Source organism: Melanaphis sacchari, unplaced genomic scaffold (genome assembly GCF_002803265.2).
Source record: "Melanaphis sacchari strain LSU unplaced genomic scaffold, SCAv2.0 Contig0_pilon_pilon, whole genome shotgun sequence".
In the NCBI taxonomy this organism is placed as follows: domain Eukaryota; kingdom Metazoa; phylum Arthropoda; class Insecta; order Hemiptera; family Aphididae; genus Melanaphis; species Melanaphis sacchari.
Window position 1 is genome coordinate 8,951,509 of NW_020270366.1, and position 21,562 is coordinate 8,973,070.

General features: G+C 21.4%; 1 protein-coding gene across 3 annotated transcripts in view; it reads left to right on the top strand.

Annotated features, from left to right (window-relative positions):
* LOC112599310 (alkaline phosphatase-like) overlaps positions 1 to 21,562 on the top strand; it is a 222,125-nt gene that overhangs the window by 23,325 nt on the left and 177,238 nt on the right. The gene's annotated exons all lie outside the window — the stretch shown is intronic.

The window sequence follows — 21,562 nt, forward strand, 5'->3', positions numbered from 1 at the left end:
AGTTAAGTTTGTAACAATAATATATATTATTGTTACATGACATATGTATGTGTCAATTGTAGAGGCTAGTGGGATATTTATGCTGAGATAAACATTGTTAATGATTGTGAGGTCTGTATAATACGCTGTTTATCGAAAGGAGTTCGAGACTGACCAGCAAACACGAACTCACAAAACATGAACTCACAACACGGATTGTTTATAAATCTACATTTGTTAAGTACAAACCAAAATATTTGAACAGAGATTTATAAACCAAAATTTTTATTTATTGATAAGATCCCACATACCGTGTTCTAACCCCCAGACTGGAAAATTTATCCATAAGGACAGAAAACCTTCCCTGGATAACTAATATAGTAACTAGGTTCCCAGCCACGTTAGTTATTTGTGGATGTGAAGTTAGACACTTTACGCAATTATCACTAATATACGACTCTGTTGGTTTATACCTCTCTGTGTTAATTATTATTTTAGACCGTAAGTAGTATAAAATTGTCTTATATATATATAAGAAAAATACGGTTTTAGGCCATTGTGATGTGATTTTTATTTTTAAAAATAAAAATTTTTTATATTGGAAATATTTATTTCACTTCTTAAAATTTTTAGTAAGTTGAAACGCCGTTTATTAATATTTTATAGCAGATAAAATATATAAGAACAAGGTTCAAATTGGTTGCTTACAAACAAATGTAAGCTAAGGTTTATTTTTGGTACAATTTTTAGAGATATAGAGAAATATTTGTAGAAAATAGATTGGAGATTCTGTAATTAAAATATATCTTTTTAGAGAAAATATTGCGTGTTTACAAAATTTAGATTTTAATTTAATATGTCTATATGATAGTATTGAGTTCTATATTATTACAACATTTTAGTAGACCAATACAATACGTAACTGAACGAAGTACATCAAAAACTTAATAACTTAAATTAAATTTAGTTAAAAATTAACACCTGAAAATGATAAACGCTAATTATGAATACATATAGCTATAGAATAACCAAAAATATGTGTATATTAAATATAGAATACTATTAAGTAGCAAAATGAGATAATATACTCATGCTATTAAAATAATAAAATAAAATCACACTATTCTATATTACGTATAAACATAGTCATTAACTACATCATTTTACAAGCATAGCATAGTTTCAGAGGCCGTCGTAGAATCTTCCTTTTAGAAGAAATATATTGAACTGGATCATCTATCTTCTTGCACACACAGTGTTTTTCGTATTTTGTTTCTTACATTCTTTACAAATAATATCTGTGCATTAACTTCGGTCTGTATTTATTTTATATTTATAATCTACTACAAATATTTTTATGTTAATTTATAAACTTTTACTGAACTAACAATTATAATTATAGTGCCACAGTTGTTTAAAATATTTATTAAAATAAACAGTAAAAATTGAATAATATTTTTTTTGAAATACCATCTAGATGTACTTCATAGATAGTATAATTTAGTGAATACTTGAAAAATTATCTTTTAAGCAAAATCTAAATATTTATATTATAAATTATGAAATTTGTAATTAAAGAATAGTGTATTATAAAATATAGACATATCTAACTAAAATGAAAAAAAACAAAACAAGAAATACAAAGTTAATCTAGTGTGAATGTTCTAAACATACTCGTGACGATGTTTTATTATTACCATTTTATTAAAACTTTGGAAAATGATAAATCTGTGACTCAGCTGGGCATATTGAGCTAGTTGCAAAAATATTCTGTTGGTTTTAATTTTCAATATGTTAAACAAAAAAAAAAAAAAATGTGTATTTAAATACTGAAATAAAATAATTTAAAAAAAGTGTTAGTCATTGGAACATGATAGATTTCGATGAACTGTTTTGCAAAAAAAAAACCTAATCCGCCTGTATGAGTAAGTAATTTTTTTTTTTAGATTTGACGTATTGTAAATGATAATATATATTTAGATCAATTAAAATGTTTGAATAGATATCATCCCACTGCCCAACCCTGTATAATAATGTCACTATAAAATGGCATTTTTGAAGTGTTATTAATGTTATGGTCATATTTTGTATTTAAATTGAACAATAATTTCCGGTAAAATGAAGCTTACAGTTTTAATTTCATATAACAGGTTGAAAGTAATAACGAGAATTTGAGACAATCAACATCTGAAAAGTGAGAAAATTAAATTAAATGATAAATGAACGAGTTTTAATTATACATTTTGTTATAATAACATGATATACTCGTTAGTTGACAAAAAATTAAAACTAAAATTATTTTAACTGTAAATAAAATAGTAAATTTCAAAATAATTGCTTAGTATTTTCAAATAATTGTTTAAAATAAAATCAATGTAGTAAATAAGAATCTATTTTAAAATAATATTATTATTATTAGATTGCTAACAATTGGATAAGAGCTTGAAATTTTTTTTCCGAATTTGAAATCATAAAGATTTATTTTACTGTAAAAATATACAGAATTTTATTGAGAATTGATAACTCAAAATTCTATTGTGCCTAATGTAAAATATATATTGAATTTTATGATCAACAGATGAGATGAATTTATTGATTGTATACAATTTCTTGAAATTTATGAATCTTGAAATGTTAACTACAAAATAGTATCTATTATGTCTAAAAATAAAAATAACATTTTAAAAAAAAAATCAAATTATATTTACAAAAAAAAAAAAAAAAATTGACTGCAATCAATAATATATCATAATATACTGTTATTTAATGATTAAAAATAAAAAAAATTTTATTTGTGCATAATTAAGTACCAAGCAATAGTGATTTTTTAAAAACTAATAAATGTAGTAATTGAAATAATATATTTTTGATATTTTTTAGTGATAATTTTTATTTTGATAATTGTATAATATATGGAATATAATACTAAAATAATTATAATTTGTTAATGATTTATTATAGAACATATATTTAGTGAAAATCATTTATGATACCAGTTTTAGTGACAAACCAGGTTTAATGATCTAAAATTGAAAGTTCCAAGAAAATTCCTATATTACTTAATAATATGTCAATTTATATAGGTTTTATAACGTTCTTATAATGACCGTACGAGAAATGACATTTTTATCTTTAATGACTAAGAAAAACATAGTTTAGTCGCATCATTGAATTAAATAAATAAAATGTAGATAATTATGATAGTTTTCGATAAAGAAGCAGATTCTTCAGCAAAAATAGCATGTATTATTTAAAACCTTGGTAAGTAAAATTATATTTTGATCATTTAACTGTTTGAATTTAAAATTTAGATGAATGTAAAAAATATAAATATAATGTTCTTGATTATTTGCAATCAGTGGAAAATAAAATTCGGTCATTACCAAAGTATCATGAGATTAACTTAAAAATGTTTATCCAAAATTACGTGAAGGATGTACACACGACTAGGTGTGTAATACAAATGAGATGTGATCATTTTTCCGCATAAAAGCACATATGCATACCTACTACACAATTTTTATTTTTGCATTTGAGTTTATTATGTCTATTAATCACAATGGCCTATTTTCCTGTATCTTAGATAAACGACTTTTGCAGTACATTATTTATTTTAGTATCTATAATTCACCGTCCAATGTTTTAGTATGATATGATACATGACTGCTACCCTTAATGTGACGACGATTGTTGTTGTCGGCTAAGTCCCATAGAGCGTCAACTCATAGGTATCGTATTTATGTATAGATTTATTATTATGTCAATTGATTTTACTCGTTAGTTTGATTATTATAATAAAATAATATGTGATAATACATATTTAATATTTTTCACAAATTACGTTTTAATAAATAATATATATTTATTACTATTAAATTCTATTGGCAACTCATGTTCCATAAAGTTTCTGTTGAATACTGTTGATAATTTTTATTTTTTTAAATCAAATTATGATCAACAACTGTATACTAATCTTGATGTGTATAAACGTAAAATGATACATCATCGATGATTTAATATACGTTTAATTAATGAACATTTTCATTAAACATATACGAATAGATAAATATATATTTTTATTCAATAATAATATTAATAATAATAAAATAAAAAATTCTAATTGTATAGAAATATCGTTTATCTGTTTATTGTAAATTTCTAACTACACCCTTGTACGGCAAAACTGTCTCATATATTGCAAAGTAAGAATTTAGGATCGTCGATACTGTAGAAATTCTATGGCACGTTGTCAACCGGAAAACATTATATTCACTCCGTTCTCTTCAAACAATATAGTGTTAGTACAGTGTTAACAAGCATTTTCCATTAACACGTCCGACCTAATTACTAGATACCTTTTTAACAATTAAAATATTATGTATTTAATGTATTTTTATTTTTGTAGATAATAATTTAAATTTTCACCGAATTTAATACATAGTGAAAAAAATATAAATTATTAAACCATTATACACTTTAATTTATTGTTTTTTTTTTTTTTTTTAACAATAAAAAACTATTTCTCAATGTTTGCATTTTTATTTTAACTAAATTATATAAGTTTAGTATATAATAATAGTTTAGTAAGAAATATAAAAAATGATTAAACACATTTTTAAGAAAATTATATTGAACAAAAGTGACTATGAAAATTATAAATTTCATAAGTACACGGTGTACATATAACGTATAAAGTAAAGATATAGAGATTTAAGTTTTGCACATTTTTTTTTTTATTTATTTGTTAAATATTTATTTATAAATAAAAAAATACAATTTTATAATACATTTCAAATTAATTAAGTTTATTTAATTATTATACAATTGTTATATTCACAATTCTTTCAAATTCAAATCTTTAAAAATTAATCGTATTATACACAAATTGGTTTGAACTATTATTATATATTGAAAAAAACCTTCGGGTACTTTAATTAATTCGTATATATTAATTACAGTCTAGTGAAAAAATAGATTTTAATATATTCAGAAAATTTTTTATTTCATAATATTATTGTTTTCTATAGAATGATAATACCCCACATTTATTTATTATTGCTAGTGGAAAATAATTTCCCATCTGCCCACTACTAATAATCCTATATTCTATGTTTATAACTATGACACTTTTATGATATTTTATTGAATAATATTATGTTTTAAAGATTCTGCTAATGACTACCAACCAAAATATTATGGTTTGCGATAGTGAGAGTTAGTTTTATATTTTTTCTTTATTTATTATAAGTTGTCCAGACCTGTTTTAAACAATTATTGAATAAGATAAGTTATTTTAACAATAGATAAAAATAAAAATAACAATCAATCCAAACTTAATTCACAATCTTAGTTCTATTTGTTTTTAATAAGAAAAAAAATGATTTTGTCTTTTTGGTCTACCTACGCGCATAATTAATGAATATGTATTAATTAAAATTAATTTAACTTGATTTCTTGTACTAAAACTCAAATGATTTTAATCTAATAAAAATTTAACTGTATATGACCTACTGTGAAAATTTAATCTACCTTATTAAAAAATTCTACCATTTTTCTTGACTAGGTGATAAAGAAAAAACACCAATGGTTCAAATCCTATAATTTTTTTTTTTTTTATTAATATACTAGAAATATTAAATTTTTCCAGAGTGTAAAACTTAATTTGGGTTAACAAAATGTTGTTTATAAGTTCACTTTCTGGTGTATATAAATATGTGGTTATAAACTCTTTTCCATTTGTTACTGTAGATAGTTGAACCACTTTTTTTAATTTCGTTTGAATTATTGGTACTATAGTCACGTTTGTTTACTAATAATTAGTTAGTCTTTCCAGCATATCAGTGTGAATTCCAATTAAATATATTTCAGTTAGAAAATCGCTATTTTTCTTATCTTAAATCATTAGGAATATCTTGTACAATATAATTATAATAAATACTATTATTTGTAAATCTCATATTAGGCTATGGTAATAAGATTGGTCATATTGATGATAATAATTATTAATTTCTAAGCCTTTTAAGTTACTCATTAATGATATTTAAAATTTCGAATTTTGAATTTATAGTCACATAAAAGATTTTTGTTTTACCGTTATTGGATGGATATTGTTTATTTTTTTTTTTTTTTTTTTTTTATCAAAAATCTAAATGTTTACAAATGGATTCTAATTTATTTCCAACTAATTTTTAATATTTAATTTGGATTCACAAGGCTGAAATAAAAAAAATTTATGATTATTCTATAATAGAACACATTCCAAAATTAGTGCAATTCCGCTAATTTTGTTTGTATATTTCATATTTTACTTGAATTTTTCTTAAAATAGTGAGAAACAACGTCATTTTATATTTTTATTTTAATGTTTGAAATAGTTTCTTAAGTATTTAATGTGTCATTCTAATATTTCAATGTTATTAATTTATGGGATAAGTTATGTTATTATAGTGACATAACATTTTGAATGGTTAAAATTATTAAATACCATTTTGTAATGAACTTAGTTTAGAGATTTTATAAACATATTTATATAAAAAAAAAAAAACCAAAATCATCATTAAATCGTCATTCTTCAGCAAAATATCAAATTTTTTTCTAAAATTAGAAAACCTCAACTCTCTGTAAAAAAATTAAATTAATTTATTTTTAATTTTTTGATTCTAATATAAACTACTTATAAGGGATTTTGTATCAATGTTTTTAAGATTATAAACAAGTAAAAAAATTATTAATTATAAATTTTATAGGTAATTAAAAAAAAAAAAAAAAATTGGTAATATCTAACATCTATTTATAACTCCTAAGACGAATGTACTATAATATTTATATAATAATGTTATGAGACAGAAGTAAAAACGAATTCATTGTTAGATATTGTAATAACATTTTTCTTATATACCTTTACAAAAAACACAATATAAATAATTGTGATTATCATGGTATTGATTGGAGTTTAACTGCTATACTAATTATTGCACAATGAGCACGAATGAATTTGATTTGATGAATAACTCAATTAATCTTATAGCTTGATATTATAAGGGAAGAATAGAGTTTTTCATGCGTTATTTTAGTCTTTGATGATTAAAAATGATAAATAACATTGGAAATAAATCACGATGTTATAATAATTAATTACCCATAAATAAACAAATTAAATGTCACTTGAGTATTATTTGTATCATTATGCATTAGGAATTAGTTGTGTATATATTTGCAGCATTCAATTTTTAATTAAAATTAAAATTGTGTTTGAATATTAATTTAAAAACAAATTGCAGTAAACAATAAAAGTATTTAATTTGAAATTAAATTAAATTCTGTTAAATTTTAATTAACAATTTTAAAACTTTAAAGAAATTTTCGTTATGCAATATTTAATATTGACCAGTATACAAAAACATACTAACTCAAATAATTTAAGCGTGCGGGTATACTTTCTTAACTTATCGATTATGATTTTAGAGCGATTTTTTTCAGGCCGTTAAAACAAAGTGTTTCATACAGAGAATTCAATACTATTTATACTTCAATTATGTAATTTTGAAAAATAAGAAAAAAACAATCTTAAATCAAGCACCATTCATTTTTAATTTTTTTACTTTTTTTAATAGTTTAAATTTAATATTGTGTTTCAATTGTGGCACAAACTTAATATTTATAAATAATGAAATTAAGAAATTGTTTTAGGAAATCATTAACTATAGGTTATTTGTTTTATCGTTTTGTAACTTATCTATTAATTTTTGGGTAACTGGTTTGTTCCTTTTGTTCAACAATTTGACGAATTAATAAGTCCTTTGAAATCAAAAGTTTTATTTTACAATCAGATTTTTTATGTATCAATTTGATTTTTATACTTTAAATATTGCTGTTTAGAGCGGATTATTTACAATTATTAGGTAACTATAACATATTATACCTAATGTGAATTTTTACGATTTTTCATAAATTGCAAGAACACATTCTGATTTGAACTTGCGTATATATGATAACGAGATATTTAAAAACTAAAATATTTAAATCTGAATGCACTTATAAATGATAATTTTTAACTATTTTTCAAAAAATTGACTATAGTTTATTTATCGTCTACCTTTGATTTATTCTTCTTTGAATAATTTTTAATTTCTACAATATTTGTCTCAACATTTTGGATAAACTACCTATTATCTCATTCTTGTGTACGCCACATTAAAATCCCGTAAATAATGCATTGATAATCCTAAGTTGCATTAATTGTAACACTAACACCATTCATTTTAATTCAACCAACTATGTTCGTATTTTGTACTATAAATTTGTTAGACTTCTATTATAAAATTATACAGTTATATGATATCCTTTCCTGGCAAAATGTTGCCTTAAAAAAATTCATATTGTATTTTTATCATATAGCTCTAATGTTATAGCTACTCATCACAAATATTTATATATATATATGAAGTTCTATAAATGTATAAAATCGCTCTTCACGATGCATTTAATCTGACTAACAGTTTATTAAATCCATTTTAAATAAGTCTATTGGCGCTTCAGATCTTCTTAGAATAGAATCTTTTAGGGTTTCCTGTGACTTTTCCCGCAACCATTTTCCTTCCTGTGAATGAAGTTTACAATAATTTTGTAAGGTTATATGACTACTATCTTCACTAAATACTTAAAATCTATACCTAGTAAACATATTATATTTTTGTATTTGAACATTATTATTTAGACATATATATTAATATATACTTATACATCTGCATTTACATTGTTTAACTATATTATATTTATTTATTTACATAAAAAAATATATACTCTAGAAAAAACGCATACATTTTTTTAACAATACATGATATTAAAATACATTTTGTTTATTGATTATTTCTTATTATTTTAAGATTAAATAATGCAATTTTTTAATTATTAGAATCAAAAATAGTTTTTACTAAAGAAAATATTATTATGATTACCGGGCATATATATTATGAATTGATAGTTTTTTTTTGTAAGTATATATTGTATATTTCAATAATATTTTATACCATGAATGATTTTTATATATGATTAAATGTATGTTTTAGATATTAATCTAAAAAAAATAGTATTATTAGATTAGTTTTAGTATTTAAAGTAATATAGCTATTAATATGATATATCATCAAAAATATCGACAGTTAGTTATAGCTTTAATAATATTTTTTAAAAGTCTATTTTTTGATTTTACCGAACTATACAAATTATATAAGTCTATTTATAGATTTATAAAAATTTAAAAGCTTATTATATCACTGTATATTAGCTCTTGGGGAAGATAGTGTAATAAAATAATATAATTGAATATTACAATTAGTACTTTTTTCAATATCTAATAGAATATTTTCAAAATAACTAATGAAAGTGTAATTATAATATATTTTAAATTAATAATGAAAATATAAAAACATATTTTATTTTAATTGTACACATTTATAGTATTATATTTTAAACAATAATATATTTATTGAATTATGTCATGTAAAAATTTCAGCACCAATTGCTTACAAAAATAAAATATGGCTTTTTTTCGAGCTATACTGAAAAATTAAGTGTTAAAAATTTAGTTGTGTTCACTTATTGTACAACATTTTTAAGAATTCAGGTACATGGTATTATACATTATGTATAATATTGTTTGTGTCAGATAAATTGTGGAAGTGGAATATTAGTTGTGTATTGAAAAAAAAATGAACGGACATTGAATTTAAAAACAGGAAATAACTTCTTAAAATATCGTTTACGTTTGCACGTCGCTTTTATTGGTTCCGGTAAGGAACTTTTGTTTGCTAGTAAATTACTCTGGTCATTGTGGTTATGGAAAGCGGGTTTCGAATTCGAAAAACTTATTTAGTTTTTGTACTAGTTATCTCAGAGTTTTTCTTATAATAATAAAAAAATAAGAAGAAAATGTACAAAACAACATACTAGAAACTTTTGAACATCTTAGTCCATTTTTATAGATCCAACAAATTTCCATTAACACATAATTTTTGAGACAGTATTGGTAACAATGTAGAAATTAACTTTTTGTTACTATTTAATACATTTTCGACTATGTTCATTATTTAAAATAATATATCTAAGTCTTACATGATAATAATATATTAGTATTCATTTTCGGTCTTATTAGGATATGGATTAAGGATGTTTTAAAGTGATTAATATTTATTGAAATTTATTGTACATAGAAAGTAATAATAAGTATTAACGATTATTATTGAATGATTGTTACTATAAAAAATTTTTGGTTTATGGATGCATTATTGTTTATCACCACTTATAATACAGTTAAATACATGACTGTAGTTTTCATTTGACATATACAATTTCATATCGAACCGATTTAATTTTAATTTAATTTATAAAATTAAAAATCGTTCTTAAGACTTATTTAGAAATCCAAAATTAAAACCTAGGTATGGCACAAGTATTATAAACCTCGTCGAGTAAAACTCTGACTATTTGAAAGATATATTTTAAGAGCTATAACTACATTGATCAGTGGTCAGTTGTAAAACTAGCCCTAAAGTCGTTGTAAGACTTATTTATATGTAAATAGTAACTGTTCAGGTTTTTCAAAGTTATTTTAATAATTATATTATTATGCTTGTTAAATTATGTTTTTATTGTCTTGTATCAGTATAATAAACAAACAACTTCGGAATTACCTGGTTAATAAACTGTATTTTATTTGTTTTATTTTTTATCAACATTGATGAAAATGAAATTAAACAATTGTCGTATTGAACATTCAAATTATGTACAAGGTAGATATAAATAATTAAAACAGTTAACTACTGTTGTTGTTCATAATTTTCTGGTTTAAAATTGTTTAATCATTATATTATCTTATTAATTATTTTAAATATAATATAAATTTTATCTATAATAATTTATTTGCTTGATATTTTAATAATAAAAAAAATATATTGTAATATTATAATATTTTTTTATTAAAATTATTTGTATAATAAATAATATATAAAATAAAAAACGATATCATTAAATATCAAAATTTCAAAAATTTCAACCATACTTATAAATTATAAAAACCAAAATACCAGATAAATTGATTTTCATCTACTAATTTTATTAGCGAATCACATTTAAAAATATATTCACCACTTCTTTAAGAACCAAAAATACATTATAGACTATATATGTAGAAAATATATTAAAACAGTTATATTATCGGATTAACTATTGTATGTCTTTTAAGTGGAATACGTGCTTCATTTAATTAATTTATTTGTTAATGATAATTTAGTGATCATAAGGCAATGCAATTAAAATAAAGTTAAATATTTAAAAAAAAATCTTTTTCAAAAATAATCACATTAATTAATGTTTTTTTTGCGTTTTCGTGATATCAAAAAATATTATTATAATATTTATAAATTTAATATTAAAGAAGTTTTGTTGATTTTAGTACTACACAATTACAGTGAATTTTCTTTCACTTAAAACAGTTCTATTGCATAATTTATACTTACTTTATAGTAACTAAAAAAGTATGAATAATTATCAATAGTAAATATTATTTATTTATCTCAATATTTATTAATATTTTTGCAGATTACTAGTAAAAATATTATTAAGTTAAATTAATCAATAAATTTATAATAAACTATAGACACATTCTAAATGTATATAAAATTGTTTAAAATAAGTACTTTATAATTAAAACAACTACTTATGTTTTATATCTTACAACACAGAAGCCGTACCCAAAAAAATAATAATACTAATTAATTTAGTTTTTATATTTTAATTAAAAATATTATGACAATTATATGCTAGATGATTATTTAAAACTATTATTTCTTAAATAATTTTATAAATTTCAATAATTAGTGTTATCATATAAAATTATAAATAAGTAAACATACGTATATATTTTAAGCTTTAAACACTTTTTAATTAATGGTTATACTAACTTTTCAGTAGGTAATATTTTGAGCTCTAGAATACAAATCACATTTATAAAGATTAATTTTTGTTTTGAAAGTACGTAATATATGTTTATTTATTGGTTATTATTTTCTGAAATATATTATTACGATTTAAATAGTAAGCTGAAAAATCAGTAAATATTATATCTACATCATGTTTTGATTTAATAAAACTTATGTATATATTATATTTTGTAATATAAATACAGTTTAACGGGATATATGTGTTATAATAATCTATTGGATTTGTTGTTTCATGAATGAAGGGATTGGAATATTAATAATCGCTAGGAAATTAATCGAATTTCACTTGATGGGTATTAAACGAATTTATTTAGGGAGTTATATAATTTTATTTTAATTTAGTTACTATTATTAGATTATCTTTTTCATGCTATTGAACTTCAATTAGATACTTATATAATACACAATGTATGTATATATAAATAATTAATATAAATATTAGATATTAGTGGTTTATAACAATTGAATAACTTATACAATTCTTTAAAAATTTAAACTACTATAATATTATATTATTTATTTTTATTATATATTTTTCATGAATTTCGTTGAAATTCAAAATTTAAATTTGTATAAAAATATATTGTATCTATACATTTTTATATTTTTTTTTAGTTGGTGAAAAAAGCCGTATTTATATAACCTTGTATTAAGTTTCCAAGTATTTTTATCAAAAAAATAATTTTTATCGACATTTAAAAAAAAAAACTAAAAAAAAAAAATCGAAAATTTAAAATTTCGGTGAATAGCTCAAAATAGTTGAATCGCTTAAATTATTTTATACATAAAAAATGATTGTATAAATATTTGATAAAATTTTTTTTTTTCGATTTATACCAAACATTTTTTCTTTTTTGTTATTTTGCAAAATGCTGAGAATTTTAAATTTTAAGTTCTTTAAAATACAAACTAAATCCGATTTTATATTCAAAATCACTTTCATAGTTGAAAACTAAAGCAATCATTTGAATATTTACGTGTATATATGCATCAAAATAAAAACACATATTATTAAAAATTAATAACGTTTTTAACCTGCTTAGATTCTAGAAATTGAAAAATTTATTATACGAATATCAAATATGTATGTACGTTTACAAAAAAAAAAAAAATACATATTGAAAAACTCAAGTTTAGTCATTTTTTAATTAGGTACTATTATTAAATATATATATATATTCTGTTAATAACAGGTTTCGAATATTAAGATTTTTTCATAGCATTTTATTTTTTCTTGATTATTTTTAAATATGTAATATGCGTATTTTTCTTTTAATCACTTATAGTACCTTATTAAATACAATTTTTAGAGAAAAAAAATTGGTATGATACCCAAGTGTTGGTTTAAATGTAAAAATATATACATATTCAACATATAATAAAAATATGTAATTTATTGACTTATTATTAATAGCAAAAATGACTATTGCAACATGAACCAAATTTGCATTATTTATCTTCTTTCTAGTAATTAGATTAAATTGAGCAAAAATTCCATTCATAATATGAACAAAATAATTACTTTTTTAATAATAAATATGTATAGTTAAAAATTTATTTTATATATAAATTAAAGTGAATCTTCTTTATTACTGATTGTGTAAATATTAATATATATATATATATATATATATATACTTAATGATATGAGTTAAAACTTACGAATTAGGTTTTAATATACATTTCTATTATTGAAAATGACAAACATATGGCCCGTTTTTATTTAACAAAGAAATTTAATATTAATAACTAATGAGTTATATTTTTAATTCACTATATGATTGTGTTAAAATAATGATTTTTTTTTTTATACTCTGATATTTTTTGTTAGCTCTTAACATGATTATATAACATTAAGTAATTCAACAATATTTTATTTCATTTTATTTTATATTTAAAGTTTATAACAATATACTGTAAAATGAAATAACTTGTTTCTTTTATATAGAAAACAGTTTTTTTAAAAACATCTAAACAGTATGCAATCTTTTTTTAAGTTTTCAAACATATCAACTAATTAAAAAGTTTTGAATGTAATGTGCGTATATTTTTTTTTATTTTTTAAATAATACTTAATATTTTTTAGTATTATGTATTATAAAAACATTTTCAAACATAACGTCATTAATTATAATTATTATTTCTAATAAGTGATTGCTAACCATATATATTTTTTTTTTTGTTATTTACTAAATATACAGCGAATATAATATAAACTAAAATTTACATAGTAAATAAGATTATCATTTTATATTTCATGGTAGATATTAGCTATTTTGATATATTTTAATAGGTTAATTGTAGCAGTAAAATAAATTGAAAATGAGTATAGAACAGATATTATTATGAAAAATCGTAATAACTAACGTTTGAATAAGGTTTAATAATGAATAATAATTAAATCTGTTTTTAACTATATACTTCTAATGTAATTAGCCAAAGATGAAAATCTACTCGATTTCAAAAGTGTGCCAAACAATGAATATAATTTATTTTCTATTTTAATCAAAAATAAATGTTTTATGACAAAACACATAATAGTAGTATTAATAGTAATAAAATCTCAATAATCTCGAAATTCATTTATTGTAAGTTAAACAAACTTTGTAAAAACTGAAATTGAAAATGTTTTTAATAACAAATTGATATATATATATATATATATTCTAAGTAAAAATTGCAAGTTTATTTATAGTTATTCGTTTTTGGTTGAAAAATAAAAAATAAAGAAATCAATTTTGTTTTCCTTAACTTTTTTTTTGTTTTTCTCCAATTATTAAGAAAATACTGAGATATTTTTACTTTTAATCCCCAAAGTACTAAATAGATTCAATTTTTTATCAGAAACCACCCTCAAAGTTTAAAATCAAAGTATTTTTACACCCCCAAAAAGTGATGATAGATGCATAAAAACAAAAACACACATTATTGTAAAATCAATGCATCTACTGCTTCTCTCAGAACCTAAAAAAGAAGAAAAGTTAGTATTCGCTCCGCTGTATCGTAGAAATTGAGTGTAACTCGTCATCGAGTTTACAAACTGTAATGGATTACTGTTAAATGTAAATGCAATAATAAATCATTGTTACGTTGAAAAACAGTTATTAATGAAAATGCTCTTACTTTTTGGTAACCAAAACTACCAACCAATTATTTTAAAAAAATCTTAAAAATGTTAACAAATAATCTTCATATTTTTTTTTTTAATATTCATCTTTTAAAAGTACCATACATAATAAATTAACTCTATAAAATAAATTAATTGAAATTGATAATCAGAAGATTTTTACTACTTAAAAAAAGTGTCTTTTATGACATAAAAACAAAAAAAAAATGAAAATAATAAACTCATACATGATGTACATTAAAAATTTAATTTTTATCTTCATTAATGTCTATTAAATGTTTTATAAACATCCTTTATCTTAGCTAGGTATGTATTTGTTTTATTGTATAATATATATATATTATATAGATTAGACACTGCTATTATAATATTTATTTACTTATTTATATGTATATGGTGATTCACCAATTATACTCACTCCTATTATTCATTTGGTAATAAATTTATTCAAATTTTTATATTATTGAGATTTTTGTAATACTTAAAGATTACTAAGGTACAGTTACTTGAGAAATTTCATTTAATTTTTTATTGCTAATTATTAAGTGACTATTTTTTTGGAAAAATTTAATTTATCTAATTCAAAATTTATACGAAAATTTTTTCAGTTATATTAATGTTGATTCTAAGAAAAATTGTTCTTAAAATCTTGTTGATAGAAAGTTGATAGATGTAATACTGGACTAATATGTATTATACTTAGATCATATATTATAAAAATTATAAATACTGATAAGCTCATATAAATTATTATAGTACCTATATCTTCCAAATACAAGAGCATCGATCTAATAACTTTCGTACATAAAAATAAATAGATAACTGAAAAATTACTCCTTTGAATTTTGATTTTATGTTAATGTTTTCAGTAAAATGATCTGCTTAATAATTTATATTAAAAATGGTAGTTGGTTCTCATTTTAAAAACAATAGTATTTAATTTCTACAGGACACTTCTTAAGTAGTACAAAAAATACCAATTAATTTAGAACTTGATCTTAATGCTTTTAATTTTATTTAAAATTTCAATAATTAGATTAAATATAACTACATTATTGAAGAAAAAACGGGGCAAGCATAGTTGCAAAATTATCTACCGTGTATAATGATAAACTTTGGTTAAATATCGAGAATAAACAATCAGTGCAATGGCAAAAAATTGATTTTATATTATTGGGGTATAATAGTTAAAATTATTATTATGTTACAATAAAATCAATTGTTATTCAAATGTATTCTTTTAAATTTATAATTTTTTTTTATAAATTTAAAAGAATACAATTTTTTTTAATTTTTTTAAATAAAGAAAATTTGTTTATTGGTTTAATGGCTTTAAAATCATATTTTATAAATTCATAAATTAATACATTATTATTATTATTATTATTTATTTGAAGATTTTACAATAAATATTTATATTGAAAAATTCTTTATATATATATACACTATATAACCGTTAAAGTTTATTACATTTTCAATAACAGTTTAAAGGTTTTGGGTCAGACCATTGGTGTACAATGTCGTCACATGGCATTTATGGATGCAGTTTATATGTAATTGAATGTATATTAATTTTCTATTTGCCAAAAACTGTCTCGTAAACATTTGTATTATTTTATATACCTATATTATCCATTGCAAATCTAATCGTTAACTTGATCATAAATTATATCAAGACAATGTTTGTATAAAATAACAATAATACAATAATTAATTTCACTTTATAGGTGAAATAAGTATTGTGATTTGTAACCCAGTATACATTTTAGTTATGTAAATTTGTCAAAAGTTTTAAATTAATATTATTTTTTTTTTTTATAATATAATAAATAAAAACCTTCACTTAACAAGTGATCTATATTTTTTTTTTTTATATATATATTCATTATTCTGCCAGAAATTGTATGATGTTTTTCTTTGTAGAATATTTTTTAGATAATGAAAAAATTCTTAGAATACATATTCAAACCTAATATAGCTTATATATTATAATAAGTTACACTATAGAGTGCTGCTAATTTATACATTGTTTTATATAAAACATTACATAAAATATATAATAATCATTATTCATAGTACCTATAGTAAGACTTAACGTAAAAAAAATAATACATTACTCACTTGTGTTTTGTTTTGGATACTAGTCTGCTTTAATTCACCTTGATCATGTCATGGTCCCATTGGAATTAAAATTTAAGTACCTAACTCACTAGAAGTTTTGGGTAATCTAGAGGTTTACTGTCTTTTTAATTCTAAAAACAATACTTAGGATTGTAAACATAAATTAACCCTTTTTTTTTGATACATACTTTGCGAATATTCCAAAATCTAATTACTAACGTATTATTTTGCTTTGCAACTAATGACGATTCATAAATTATTTATTAGCTATACGATACCTAACTCTACACAAATTACATAATATTTTCTTTTGACGTAATTTTTATTGGTGTATTTACATAATTCATTCATTTTTTTGTAAATATTGTAGTTAAATAAAATATCAGAAAAATATTTAATGAAGGGAATCTGTAAACTGTGTGATGAGGTAGGTAGCTGTAGAGTGTAGTGGTTTATTCTTTTCACTCGTATATATATGAAAATTAAATACAGAATATTTATTATTTACTCGATATTTCGATTAACCTAACGAATTCGATTAAAGTCGCACATAGTATATTCGTAGGCACAGTAAAGATAGTAACCAATGTAGATGTTGATGTGTAAATTATGAGACAATGCTGTTTTGATGTTATTTTTGATTAGCTCTTATAAATGGTTTTAGAAACAGTATTCAATTTTGATGTGTATCGAATGTACAAAGCGTTTAGTTTTTAAGCGATAGTCTTTAAGCGTGTGTATTTTAGAAAAGGATTCGGGCGTGTACAATAATTGTATTGTTTGGTAAAATCTTGGCACGATTAGTACGACTATACATCCATTGCTGATATCCTTGAATTAGTTGAGGAAGCTTAGAGCTTGAATTCTTATATACGTTATTATATGGTAAAATGTCTGCAACTTAATTTTCATCGTTAATAAATGTTTGAGTTCTATGAAAGCAAATCAGATCCCATGTACCATTCTTTATTCCAATTTATATAGTTATCAAATGAACAAATGGAGTGTTTTATGTTTAGTAGTAGTGTAAATCTCTATATTTGTATTTTTGTAAAATAATATTAGTATTTAATTGTCTATATTATTTTATGTGTGAAAATAATTAATTTGTAAATAAATTGTAAAAAATGTATAAAAAGGGTGATAATTATTTAAATACAATAGATAAAATCAATAAATTATTTTAAACAGAACGTTCGTACGTAAATGTGTGTGGAATGTGCATTATGCGTTATTCTAGAATATGTACTATAACTATATTGTAAATATCTATAGCGTATATTTATAAAACATAAAATATGTATGTAATTATTATTTATTACAAATTCCTCGCTAGTTTGATTTTTTACTGCGATTTTAGGGTGAATTTAATTAACATTATATTTAACATATATAACATTTAATAAATTACATCGGTTTACATGTTTGAAAAAAATGACAAGTGGTTTTATAATCATAGTTTTAAAAAAATATAATAAACAATTGTTATATATCATGAGTGTCTCATAAAAATACGTAATTGTGATTAGTGTTTGTAATCAATTATTTTTGCAGTATTTTTGAATTGAATCGTATGGGTTTTTTCTTTAAAGACGTATTGATCTTGTATTATTTTTATATAATTTTATGATACTGAAAGTTTGGTTATCGCATAATATATAGAAATTTTTTAAGTAAATAAAAAGGGAAAGAGTATTTACCATTTCATGGTAAGTATATATATGTTAATATATGATAAGATTGGTTGTTAAATTCCGTTATAATATTATAGCAGGTACAAATTAATGTAGTTAAATTATATTATTGTAATAATATAATTAATAGTTGGACTTAAAATATTATACTAAATTTCTTTAACAGTGTGGTTATGAGTTGGTATATAGCAATATTGAATACTAAATTTTGTTGAATGTACATAACTATATTGTGAATTATATTTTTAATAAACTTATAGTATGGTATTATAAACAATTGTATAATTTTATAGTCATCGTGATGAGAGTGAAACGTTTTTTTTTTTTAGTAGGTAATTATTTATTGTCATGTCAGCACATTTTTTTATTTCTTATATTTCTTTTATCTAACTTATCATGGAGAACTATCTTTGGTACTTGGTTGGTTTTATTAAAGTTTTTGTTAATATGTTAAGATTAGTTGTAGTTAATATCACTGTTGTTGCTTATTGGTGTTAGTGAAATTGTTATAAATTAATTTGATCACCCTCTTGATCCGTTTGATGAATTTGATAGACTTTATTTTCCTCCTAAGTTATTATGGTGTTATATACTCGTATATAAGTGTATAAATATATATTATTTGACCTGCAAAAAGTGTCTGGTAATTTTTCTGTTGATGGAAAAAATGAAATTATATGACTTTTGTTTTTTTTTTTTTTTTTTTGTATGACTGTTTGTTTCTGTGAAAATATAATAATAAGTATAAAATATAAAATCCATAAAAATATAAAATAACTATTTTGTTTTTGAAATATAAAGATTTTAATTAAACTGACTATGACTAAATAATGTTAGAAATCAAAAATCTATACTCTACGTTAAAATTTTATAAAACTGAGCTTATATATTGTAAGTTATTGTCTCTAATTCTCTAAAATCATTCTCTTATTTAAGTTTGTGAGGTAGGTATTTAAAAATTCAATAAATCTTAATTATTAATCTTGTCTGATGAATAATAAATTTATTCTGACATTTTTCAATGTTAACAAAATAAAATAATTTGGTTGAAATTCTGATTAAACCGAATTAATAAAAGTTTGTTTTTATTTTATTTATTTTCTTTGTTAATGGACCGATTTTGTTCGTTTAATTATCACCGGCGTGCATCATAACTAACCCAAAATAATTGGTATAAAATTAAATATATTTAGTACATTTATTTAAATTCACTCCAAGTTTACGCGAAATAAAAAAAACAAAATCATCTTTTACACCTGTAACAGATTGTAGTGATTGTACATTGTACATATTTCATTTTATCCACTTATTGTAATACAGTGTATCATTCAAAATGGAAATAATATACGACACCGTTTGGTTAAATTAATTAGTATTACACCGTAGTATATTATGTTACTGTACTGCAATAAAATAATCACACGTAAACAAACCGGAAGAAATGGTACGATTTTGTTTTCAAACACCTCATTTTCATTTCTTACAACACATTACGACATAGAACGAACTCTATACACTATGTGTTCTTTGTTTTAGGCTATCATACACAAATATAAAATATTGACCCGCGCAATGCCATGTTATATAAAATAGTTATGACAATGCCGTAATACCGATTCTCAGTGTGCAATAATACATTTAAACATTCTGTGATATTATTTTAAATGGCTAAAAAACAATAGGTATATCAATACAGTATTCTACACCACGCAGAATGTGTAATACGATCGAAATATGTGCCGAAAAACCGAATAATGTATACACCGCGGCTGCTATTTCGTTAATTTAAAATCGTTTTTTTTTTTTATTTATTTTCGTTTTACACTTGGTCAACATACCATTAACGTGAAGCAGTTATGTATTGATTGCGATTGTATATTCGCCAAAACTTCCCTTGGGGCTAAATTCGTTTAAGATAACAGACCTATATATTTTCGTTTAGTCGTGATAAATAATATTGCGTTCTTAGAAAAAAGTTTTATCGTCTTGAAAATGTTAGAAAAATATTCCGATTTTCTTTATAATTATTTTCATTTACTGAATACATATTTGTCATAATAATAATTTATCATATTATAATAACTAAACGATTATAAAATTATAAAGGGTTTATATAACATTTCCGATAAACAGAATCAGAAAAACATATCTGCTTAGACCTTCGTATTTTATACAATATTTTATCTGAAACGTACCCATATTTTTCAGTTTGTTTCAACATAATGTTATATTTATTAATAATAAATATTTTAAAAAGAAACTAATTTAACTAAATTCATAAATAGAAAAATTTAAAAATAGTGGTCTATTTTAATCTCTAAATAAACTGTTCACATTTGTGAACGTTTATTTATTGCAATGTATTAATAATTGCTTACTTGTACACTATTGTTACATATTTTTGTATTAAAAAAATAACACAAGAATAATTAGAAACACGATTTACTTCTAGATATTAATAAATAAAAATGAAATGCTTGTGAATGATATAATTATTATTAAATATAATGGCATAATATATTATATATATATATATATATTAAGGTTATTTGAATAACACTAAAAATATGCTATAATCAAGGCAGTCGATATCCTTATAATTGTATCGTCGATATTTTACGACTAACAAAATAAAAATGTTT